Below are 11,752 nucleotides of genomic sequence, written 5' to 3' on the forward strand. Positions count from 1 at the left end.
CTGTTTCCTGTCCATTTCCGTGGTGTTTCCATCCTTTTCTGAGGTTCCCAGGTGTTTGGCCAAGCTTCCCTGTGCAGAGCCTTGGTCCCCTTGAAAAATGCTCGAGTCTCCCATTGACTTCAATGGGGTTCGTTATTCGAGACGAGCACTCGAGCATCGGGAAAAGTTCGTCTCGAATAACGAGTACCCGAGCATTTTAGTGTTCGCTCATCTCTACTGATAACCTTTTAAAACACTGCCTATCCCAGTATGCCTGCAGACACTCCAAAGCTCTCTCCTTCACAACATGTGGGCCCACAAGCGGTACAGAGTGGCCAAATCAGTCTTACTGGCCTATTAATCTAAGGGAGGATTATTGCCGCGTGAGCTTATCAAATACTATTGGGCAGTACTTCTCAGGCATATACCAGCATGGTCAACATTGTTTATCTACTCGAGGTGGATGGAAATAAAAATCTGGTTCGTCACATATGATCCCAATTCCTTTTTGGACCCACGAAATTCCCCCTCCTGAGGGTCCATTGCTGGGCCCCATAGCCTTTACCTTAAACCTGGTGTAATTGCTGCTCCAAATTTCCTCTGCTCACCCATGAGAGGTTTCTATACACTCCCCTTACACACCCTTCAAGAAAAATTCCGCATCCCAACCTCATCCCACTATCATTTGCAGATTCATTACCCCCAAGCCCACTCCTTTTGAGCACCTCCGTAAAATTAGTACGGATTGGAAATCTATCAATATCAAGCATGATAAACCATGGATGCCTACTCAGATCCAGGCACCATGACTGTGGTAATCCCCTTATATTTGATCCATGACAAAGTACTCACTGCACAAGAGGGGCTAGGGTAACCCCTGATGCTCATTTCATAATTTAAAAAGTTGATTATAGAAGGAAGGCGGCCATGGATAATAAATAAGAAAGTTACCAGTGTCACGGTGCCTACACCTGCAAGTTCCAATCCAAATCAGCTAGTGGTAGTGGACACCAAAACCAAATCGATCCAAAGCAGATAAATTCCTTTTCATATAAAAATGATAACTCCATTCTATCAATGTTTTTATTCAAATACATTTACAATTTTGCTTCATGAAATATAAAATACAGGATTCACCCCATTACCAGTTTGTTGATAGACCATATTCAAATTTTTACATTATGGACGTGTATGGGGCACAAGATGGGGGAAATTGGCATAGATTTGAAGTTTTTTTTGTACTGGAAAATCACCGTTTAATCTGTCTAAATTAATAATTTTTGTTTTTGCTTATCAAATTTGAAAGTGGAAACAAACAAACAATTGAACTACTTTAATGATGCATTCTGGTAACAGGTTATTCCCTATCCACTGGGTACTGCCCTGGAGGTGCCACTGATCACAACAGCAAAAGTCCTGTGTTGCCCATATGAATGCAGCTACAATACATCAATTGCGACTACAAAGGAACTGCTGAATGTTATTTACAGCTTGTGCAACCTGGTCTTGTATTCACAAGGCATACACAGGGCTCCCCTTAAGTATGCTTAGGGTAAGAAGTAGTTACTGTAATACCCTTTAAAAGATTGTATGCTCTCCTGCCCATTAGTGGCCTGTCACTCATTTTAGGCAGGAGTCATATTGGGTTTATCTTCAGCCTGATCTTTCTGAGGTGGTGGTCTCCGAGATTCCTCTTCTCCAGTGTATTGTTTCCCGTTCAGCATCAACCCAACTGCGGGGCAGAGGGCATTGGCCAGCTAAGGAGAAAGGAAATGTATACTTGAGAACAGTAGACAGAATAATGTTTGATACACAGGTAAAATTTTAAAGATTGATTACCACAAAGGTGCCAGTCTTTCTACTCTACCACAACTGATAGAGGGAGAGGTGAAGTGGTAGATCACATTCAAAGTTTGAAGAGCGGAAAGTGTGCTCAACATTTCACACTCATGCTTTGTGTGGTTTGAATTACACTCCAAGAGTACACCAAAAAAGTAGAGAATTTTTACATTCATAACTTCGTAATAGTAAAAACAAAAGAAATCACTATTTGTGACTCGCTGAAGAGACCTCTACATGACTCCCTCAGGAACACACACACACAATAACAAGACTTATTCTTATGTTTAGACACCATTATTTGTACGACTGTTTATGTATTTTCTGATCAATAATTTGTAAGTTTCTTATACTAAAAGTAAATTAAATTATCCAAAAAGGAGATTGTAATTTATTCTTTATGATTATAGAATATGTAGGATTTATGAAGTTGCAGGCAGTATTAACTGGGCAGCATTGGAAATTGAGAATCTGTAGATCAGCAACTTCTAAACAGCATAATCTCAGTATACATGCCTGAAGCACAGGAAGCATTATCTTAATTATATTAACCACTTAGTGACCAAACTCGTTTGTCTTGATAACCAAGGCCTATTTCATCAAACAGCCACGCGTCATTGTACGTGGTAATAACTTTAGATTGCTTAAGCGTAAAAGACATGGTTTTGATCAGGGGTTAACTAGGAAAGACAGGGCCCCATTGCTGACTTCTGAATGGGGGCCCCGGTGACTGACTGACTGACACATATTATGCTGTACAATGTGCAGCAAAATCTGTATATAATGTTGCACATTCTCCATTCTTTAGTGGAAGGTTGGACGATGGGGCCCCCCCTGACACTGTGGGCCCCATAGCGGCTGCTACCACTGTAGTGACACCCCAGGTTTATGGTGACATGTTGTACTCCAAGTTAGGGGTAAAATTTATATAGATCATATGTTTGCCATTTTCAAAATGTTCTATTTTCAAATGGATTGTTTTACTACCCAAATCAGTTACTAACATATACCACATGTCTGCTATGTGATGGCATCATTTTATAAGTGTCATTTTGTATTAGGATGATGCAAGAAACTGAATTTTTGGGGATTTTTTCCCCCATTTTACATTTATTTTTTTGCACTTGCATTGGCTGACAGGCAGACTGCTCGGCCCTAAATGTCTTACTGTGAAGCTGGCACTGACAATCGCAGGAAGACAAAAATGAGGGTGGGAGTGTGGGGTCACGTGTGGAGTGTGGGGAGAGCACAGCTGCCTGCTACATACTGGAACCAAGATAAGCTCTCTGGATTGGAGAGTAGCAATTGTACAATAAAACACTTATACATACCAGCAACACTGGCTGCAGGTCTACCATTAGCAATGCTGCATATTCTCACCTATCAGCCTACAAGAGTGACCACTTTAATAGGATGCAGTTCACATTAAAGGTGAACTGGTCTGAATTGACAGGGGAACAATCCTCTACTTTTCTGACCTGTCTGCATAATTCAGATTAGACTACTGGCACTAGACGTTTTTAGTCTTGCCAACAGCATGCAGAATTTAAACCATTGCACCATTTTTGCTTAAAAGCAATATCCATTTTTTTCTTGATATAAAAAACAAAGAGAAGTTTTAAATCACCCCCCATTCCCTTGGTACAACTTGGCCTCCATTTACACAACAGCATCGGAAACCATGATCTGGTCTCACAAATTCTGGTCAGATCACAGCCCTTACAGAGGTCTACTACACCAAGTCAAGGTGCAGCGAGTACACAGTGGGCTATATAAACCAAATCCCCTGCGACATTTTTTTTAAGACTTTGCATGTTCTTTTACCTGCAAACTGCTTGCACAGGTATTTAAGAGGTGTCCGCGCCACATGTGTCACACGCTACTCATTTGTGTCACGGCTGCACTATTCCTGATGAGACAAATTTCTGCACAATTTGGTGGACAGTACATCTATCATGCAACTGAAGATGTGCATTGATCAGCGAGATCCACTTAGCAAGTGTGGGGAAGCTTGGAAGGCTTCCAGTTTTGTAAAATCCCTTTCCTACCATAGAACATTAGTAAACTAAAAAGTTTAGCCCAGGGTAGCAGACCAAGCGACGTGCAGATGCCAATGTAGAAATGAATGTCATCCAATTGAATGGATGGGCATTTCCACACCATGTGGAAAAAATGTACCCATACTCTCCCCATATCTTGTGCATTGATCAGAGTGAAGTTTGCAAACAACGCAGATCTATTCAGTGTAGCCATTTGACCGGTATCAACTGGTCCCAGGCACTGATAACCATCGACCGCCAATTATGTGTAATTTCTTTAAGATGAGCGTCCATTAACTGTTTACAGGAGGATGTAGGTTTTGTGAGATCTTTATTCCTGCCAATGGCTTCTAAAGGGCTGTGCTCAATCTTCAGGTCCCTCCCTTACACTGCACCCCAACAGTAACGTAATTGTAAATAACTATAGAAGACTGTGGGAGCCAGCAAAAATTCTTGACCAAGGGATGCAAATGTATTAAGACTAGCCAGATCAGTTTTGAGCACAGTGATCACATAAGAGACAGTTACACCGGTCCAATCAGCCACTGGCCACACCACCCTTCACACATCCTCTTGGCGTGAAAAGGTCATATTGGTAAACATTATTGCAATGCCAGGCAATCCGCAAGGCATTGCGATTATTTCAGGGCTCACATGCCCTGATAAAGGTCAATGTGTCTTAATTAAAAATTCAGACAAAGCTTACCAATATAAAACAAAACTTACAGATGACGGATTATGTAATTCTTGACTAAAGTGTCATCTTCCGATGCCAGTTGAAGTGTCCAGAAAGGACAACTGCCCAATACTGGGTACCATGCCATATTGCTTCACCACATTTTATGCTACCCGGGTCACCTTTCTCAGGTCATCTTTAGCTCCTACATTCAAAGAGTATAAAAACCTTCAACGACAATGATACTGTTGCAGCAGTTGCATCAAGGCTATGTTACATGGTACAATGCCCCAATAACATTGGTACATGCAGGTAATGGATGGGGTCATTGAGGTTTAAGCATTGCCTGGACCCATAAGAATAAAGGGGTATTTCCATTTCGGCAAATTAATGTTATAGTTTGTATTAGCAAAGGGTATACAATTTTCTAATATACCTCCTGTATCAATTTCTCAGGGTATTCTGGAACTCTTCTGTCCACTGACACTAAACAAATCTTTCTATAGAATGATAGCAAGAAATCTGACCATGGTCACAGGTGCATGGCTCATATCACACAGCTCTGATTATTCTGTTATATTGAGCTATGCAACTGTGACCATTGTCAGATTTCTGTCCACTGGTAGTAAACAGAAGCTTTCTTAAGACAGCAAGCAGAGATAGAAAACTGAGGAATTTATACAGGAGGTATATTGGAACATTGTACAAAATAAATACAGACTAACATTAAATTGCCTTAATGGGAATACCCCTTTAAGGGAAAAAGGAAATATAGAATTGTAACCAAGATTCTAATTTTTGAGTACAGAAATAGCTTGTATGTTAATAGATTAACCCAAGAGTGGCTTCTCAGTATTCCAAAAATATGGATATACGTCTTAGACTTATTCACCTCCAATAAAATAAAATATTTTTTAACCACCTACCTGTGGTGACCTTGTTGAAGGTTATTGCCTCCGTCACTCTTCCCCCAGTGCCATACACCTTCTCTCGCACAAAGGCTTTGAAGTGATTTTCGTTGTCTGTGAAAACTCTTGGTTTTTCCTTCTTGTAGACCCAAAAAACAAACAAAAAGATTGTCATACTTGCAATAAAAAAATAAAAAAAAACCTGTAAATATAAACCAAATACCTTGTTGACTAAAGCCCTCAAACATTCATCCACAATACTGACATTACAATGGCACAACTGTCCCATACAACAGATTTCAGAACCATAAACTGTATATGGCTGTAATACCTCTTGGGTTCGGGGTATGCATTATGGTAATCAGACTGACCTGTCCTATACAGTGAGCCACTGTAAAAATGTACGGTACAGCACAACACATTAAATTGTGTCCAATAACTGATGTTTGGCACAATAAGACTATACACATGCATTAAGTAAATGCTAAGGAATAACAATATTTGAAAAGTACTGGGTATGGAAGATCCTTGGATAAACGACTTATCAGCACCTCAAAAAAAAAGTGTTTGGAGACAGTTTGTACATAGAAGTAATTACACTATTGTAAGGATAAGCAAGGAGACGCTCCCCTCTGTATATTCTGCCCCGGTCCAACACCCGATGTCGGCAGTGATAGCCAGGGTCCATGTTGCAGTCACCGGCCCTCATGAATACGGCAGACCAATTCAAGTTTTGTCTGGCGTTTGGACTGTTATGTACGGTCTCGAGATTATCGGTATGTTCTGATAAAGCCAACACCGCTATTACTATAGGAAGCTGCAGTGTTCCTAGATGGTTTATTTTGCCTGACAGGTTATTTAACCCCTTAAGGACCAGGCCCTATTCCTTTTTACGTTTTTATTTTTCACTTCCCACATTCAAAAATCTATAACTTTTTAATTTTTCCATCTAAAGAGCTGTGTGACGGCTTATTTTCTGCGTTACAAATAGCACTTCGTAGTGGTAGTATTCAACATTCCATGCCATGTACTGGGAACCAGGGAAAAAATTCTGAATGCAGTGAAAATGATGAAAAAACACATTTGCGCCACTTCTTGTGGGCTTTGTTTTTACAGCTTTCACTGTGCGCCCCAAATGACAGGTCTATTTCATTCATTGGGTCAGTATGATCACGGGGATCCCAAATTTTAATTGTTTTCATACATTTACAAAAATTAAAACCTCCTGTACAGAAAAAAAAATTCTTCATTTTGCCATCTTCTTGCGCTTATAAATTTTTCATACTTTGGTGTACGGAGCTGTGGGTGGTGTCATTTTTTGCGACTTTTGATGACGTTTTCAATGCTTTTATTTTTAGGACTGGATGATCTTTTAATCACTTTTAATAGATTTTTTTCTATTTTTCGAAATGACTGGCATTTTGACTTCGGGCGCTATTTTCCGTTACGAGGTTAAACGCAGTGAAAAACTTATTATTTTGATAGATCGGGCATTTTCGGACAGTGATACCTAATATGAGTATGATTTTTACTGTTTATATTTATATCAGTTCTGGGGAAAGGGGGGTGATTAGAATTTTTAGGTTTTTACAATTTTTTTTTCACTTTTCATTTATTTTTTTATTATTTTTCAGACTCCCTAGGGTACTTTAACCCTAGGTTGTCTGATTGATCCCATCATATACTGCAGTATACGGGGATTTTGCACACCATCTATTACAATGCGCAAATCGCACATTGTAATAGATAGCCTAAAACATGATAGCCTCGGATTTTTGTGTGATCCGAGGCTGTCATGGCAACAGACTGATGAAGTCATGGGGAGCGATGACCGGAAGCCAAGATGGCGGCGGCCACACGCTGCCGGCACTTTAATGTCGCCGGCAGCGATCAAAGGGTTAAATCTTATGAACCAGGGATCAGCCCGTGAGCCCTCTTCATACTCCCCCATGCGCAGCAAGACGTAAGGTTACGTCTTATTGCGCTATGGGGTTAAGCTTCATCATAGGATTAATACTACTATGTAGAAGCCGCATAGGTCCTCAATACCCAGCTTTCTAAAATGCTGGTGATATTAGGGTACCCACGTCTGCATGCAGTACATCGTGATCCAAGCTGGAATCTAGACTGAAGGCGGCAACACGTACTTAACTCCTTGGTCCCTCCTATACATTGCCCATTTCATTACAGCGATGGACGGGTGGGCCAACGGGCAGCTGTCTGGGTGCAGCTTCCGTGCCCTGCGAGACGTTGGGGGTAGGACATCGGGAGGTAATTGCATGTTTACTACAAGTACAAGAGCGAGTGTCTGAGGAAATCTACTGTATCAAGTGTGAAATTGAACTCGATATGACATGTCAGTTCAGCAAACTCACCCATATACAACACCCCTATCAAGATAATATCAACTGATCATTTATAGCACACAGCACTGTCTAAAGTCATCAGATAAAAAGGGTTGTAGAGGATTCATCACGGAATATGCAGTGGTTCCGGAGAATTTTCATCATTTGACTGAAGACCAACAACACACAAGTATGCAGAACTATCATATAATGCATTAACTTACCTGCAGATCTTTCTGGCAGGCTTGTTAAACCAGGTAGCTACTCATTGCTGCCAGTCCAAGTAGCACCTTTGTGTGCCATCTTATGGTGGGACATCTCACCACTAGCCTGACTGATCCAGAAAAAGCTCCTGGGGTCTATCCGGCAGGCCTTGGTCTGACACTCCTTGCGCCTAGTAGTTAAAGGTAATAGGTCAGAAAAGTAGCAGAAACCGTGATGGCCACAGAACAGATTTCCAGCACACAACTTCTGCTGCAGAAGTATCCCTCAACACCACACACTTTCATTTAAGGCAGATTGTACAAAAGCGAGTGTCAGGCATCGACAGTACCAAATACGGAATTGAACTCGAAATTACATGTCAGTTCAGCAGAGTGCTTCAAACCTATTAAGCAAACTCACCCGTACCAAGATAATAACAACTGATCATTTATAGAACACAGCACTGTCTAAAGTCATCAGATAAATAGGGTTGTAGAGGATTCATCACGGAATATGCAGTGGTTCCGGAGAATTTTCATCATTTGACTGTAGACCACCACCACAAGTATGAAGAACTATTATATAATCCATTAACTTACCTGCAGATCTTTCTGGCAGGCTGGTTAAATCAGGTAGCTACTCGTCGCTGCCAGTCTTTATGTAAGTGAGGCTTCAAGATCATGCCATTCCTGCTGGGGCCACGGAGACTTAATCCCTGTAAAACAAAAGGTAAACGTTATTCAATCACAAAACTAATCTCTGCTCCATCACATGCAGGTATGGATGGGGTAACTGGGGGGGGGGGGGGGGGGGGGGGGGGATGTTGTCCAGTTAGAAGCTATATTGTAAAATGTCTAGCCATCTCATGATACAAACAATTTTGTTTAAATCTGCTGAGACCATTCTGTCCTTGACTCTTGTCCTATATTTTTGCTTCAGCAAAAGGAGCCATCGGAGTCCTATTTTCAGGACTCTTGGTAAAAACATTCTGTCTCCCTGGAGACAATGCTCTGTGTGATAGATAATATGTAAAGTTCATCTGCATGTTGTGAATTTATGGGGAGATATTCAAGGTGACCTATAGCATTGCAGTATTCCATCACCTTTTCATCCACCTTTGAAGCCAATTTTTTGCGTTTTATATATGTGGCTGCGCGCTAATAAACAGTGTGATTCTTCATTTTCTAAGAGACTGGTGTGTCTAGGTTTCTGCCGTCATCCCATTAACCATAAAAAGGGTTCAACTGCAGGGCAGTTTAAGCCCTAGATAAAGATCTTTTACTGTCCATAGTCATCAGATAAAAAAGGTTCTAGAGTATTCATCACTGAATATGCAGTGGTTCCGGAGAATTTTCATCATTTGAGTGTAGACCACCACCACACAAGTATGCAGAACTATCATAATGCATTAACTTACCTGCAGATCTTTCTGGCAAGCTGGTTAAACCAGGTAGCTACTCATTGCTGCCAGTCCAAGTCGCACCTTTGAGTGGTATCTTAAGGTGTAACATCTCACCACTGGCATGACTGGTCCAGAAACAGGTCTTGGGGGCTATCCAGCGGGCCTTGGCCTGACACGCCTTGCAAGTACAAGTGAAAGGTAATAGGTCAGAAAAGTAGCAGAAACAGCGATTGCCATACAGAACAGATTTCCAGCATACAACTTCTGCAGAAGTATCCCTCAACACCACACTTTCATCTAAGGCCGATTGTACAAGAGCGAGTGTGAGGGATCGACTACCATATGCGGAATTGAACTCTGACATGTCAGTTCAGCAGAGTCCCTCAAACTTATGAGGCAAACTCGCCTGTGAACAACATCCCTATCAAGATATTATCAACTGATCATTTATAGCACACAGCACTGTCTAAAGTCATCAGATAAAAAGGGTTGTAGAGGATTCATCACGGAATATGCAGTGGTTCCGGAGAATTTTCATCATTTGACTGTAGACCAACAAAACACAAGTATGCAGAACTATTATATAATCAAGTGATGGCGAACCTTTAAGCAGCCGGGTGCCCAAAACGCAACCCAAAATCCCCCTTATTTATCGTGAGGTGCCAACCAAAAATTAAAGCAGTAACCTACTGCTCTTCAACAATCAAGTTGGCCCGAGGACAGTAACAGTAGAAAGATGGAAAATTAGCACCAATGTAACTTCTTTTTCAATGTGCCTCTATACACAGTTGTGGGGCCAGCAGGAGGTTCGCCAAAGATAATTCAGCCCTGTCTACTTATTCTCCCTCTACCCACAGTCCTAAGTAGCAAAGTAAGTATCAAAATATGACTGAAAGCAGCATTTTTTTAAGTTGTTTGGAACTGCAGGAAGATTCTTTGTGTCTTCTCTTGTGTGCTGGGGTGATGGTCCAGGTGCACACAAAGGCCTCTGAGTGCCACCTCTGCCACCCATGCCATAGGTTCACCACTGATATATTCCATTAACTTACCTGCAGATCTTTCTGGCAGGCTGGTTAAACCAGGTAGCTACTCGTCGCTGCCAGTCCTTATGTAAGTGAGGCTTCAAGATCATGCCATTCCTGCTGGGTGCCATGGCGACTTAATCCCTGTAAAACAAAAGGTAAACGTTATTCAATCACAAAACTAATCTCTGCTCCATCACATGCAGGTATGGATGGGGTAACCGTATAGATCCACTGGAACATGACAGCACTCAGCATTTGGGGGACTGTTCCCTGCAGCAAGGGAACAGTGAAGTACATGACAGCTTTACAATAGCAGCAGAAATGAGTGGGAGGTGGTAGTCAGGCAGGTTTCTCTGTACCAAAATACACATGAACATAAAATGTTCACCTACAGCCATCTGCCCATTCAGGAAAACAAATCTTTATTGGATGACTGGGATACCAATAAACTTACACAAAACATTCCACGAGGTAAATTCCCAGGAGAAAAAGATTGTGGAGAACTCCGGGATCACAGGTGTATGGCAGGAGGCTGGGGGTCAGCACTGGGAGGGCTCATATAATGACGTCTACATCCAGCCTTCACCCTCGCCCTCAGGGAGCAGCACGGCACTGGCTAATACCTTACATAAGGACGACACATAGGGGGCGCCGCCTGCATTACTGAATGCACGTCCCCATCCTCTGCACCACCAGGCCCGGTCCGCGGCCTGAACCGCAAACCAACAGAAACCATGCCCATCATTATGTCCCAGAAGTGACGACAGGACACCGGGCACCAACGTCACACCGGCTGCGGCATCTCCTGGCGCTCAGTAGCGGAGGATGTTAATGGATAGTAAAAGCCGCGGCCCGGGAACTGTCAGACATACCTCTATGGGGAGAAAATGGCCGGAAAGGAAGAAGCCTCTTCGTTGCACTATGTGATATGCGGCGCTAGAGCCAATCAGAAGTGTAGATTGTCTCCCGCCAATCAGAAGTCACGTAGAGAACGTACACTAGGAGTGAGCCGAGCCGCTTTCCAGCGCCCACACTAAAGATGGAGGTGATTTCTCTGCTGTACTGTCTGCACGGAGGAGAAAGTGCACTTCAGTTTTAATACAGAAAATGTGCGACAATATATTTCTCCGTACTGCATCACACCTTCCAGATCATAGGAGGTCCATAGGACTGCTGCCTCCCAATTTTTGGGCTAGAGAAAGAGGGACAAAAAGTTCCTCCCTTTACCTTTACCTGTGCTATGTCCCGCCCTTTGCCCCACCCCCAAACATATAATCCAGTGTATAATGTCACTTTCCGGTACGCAAACACGTACAGGATGGCACCTGCTCTATC

General features: G+C 42.2%; 1 long non-coding RNA gene and 1 other non-coding gene across 5 annotated transcripts; both read right to left on the reverse strand.

The window, feature by feature from the left end:
* Positions 1 to 1,048: 1,048 nt before the first annotated feature.
* LOC140070676 (uncharacterized) lies at positions 1,049 to 11,375 on the reverse strand. Of its 4 annotated transcripts, none has more exons than XR_011848968.1 (8): positions 11,290 to 11,375; positions 10,442 to 10,558; positions 9,408 to 9,570; positions 8,590 to 8,705; positions 8,011 to 8,180; positions 5,460 to 5,580; positions 4,584 to 4,738; positions 1,049 to 1,736 (listed from the first exon to the last, which is right to left on the reverse strand). It is a non-coding gene; the product is annotated as an uncharacterized lncRNA (long non-coding RNA). The 4 variants fall into 4 exon arrangements; XR_011848969.1 differs by having other exon boundaries at positions 4,564 to 4,738; XR_011848970.1 differs by lacking the exon at positions 11,290 to 11,375 and adding an exon at positions 10,872 to 11,279.
* LOC140071470 (small nucleolar RNA MBII-202) lies at positions 9,257 to 9,349 on the reverse strand. Its single transcript, XR_011849165.1, has one exon. It is a non-coding gene; the product is annotated as a small nucleolar RNA MBII-202 (small nucleolar RNA).
* Positions 11,376 to 11,752: the final 377 nt, after the last annotated feature.

Source organism: Engystomops pustulosus, chromosome 7, assembly GCF_040894005.1.
Source record: "Engystomops pustulosus chromosome 7, aEngPut4.maternal, whole genome shotgun sequence".
Lineage (NCBI taxonomy): Eukaryota > Metazoa > Chordata > Amphibia > Anura > Leptodactylidae > Engystomops > Engystomops pustulosus.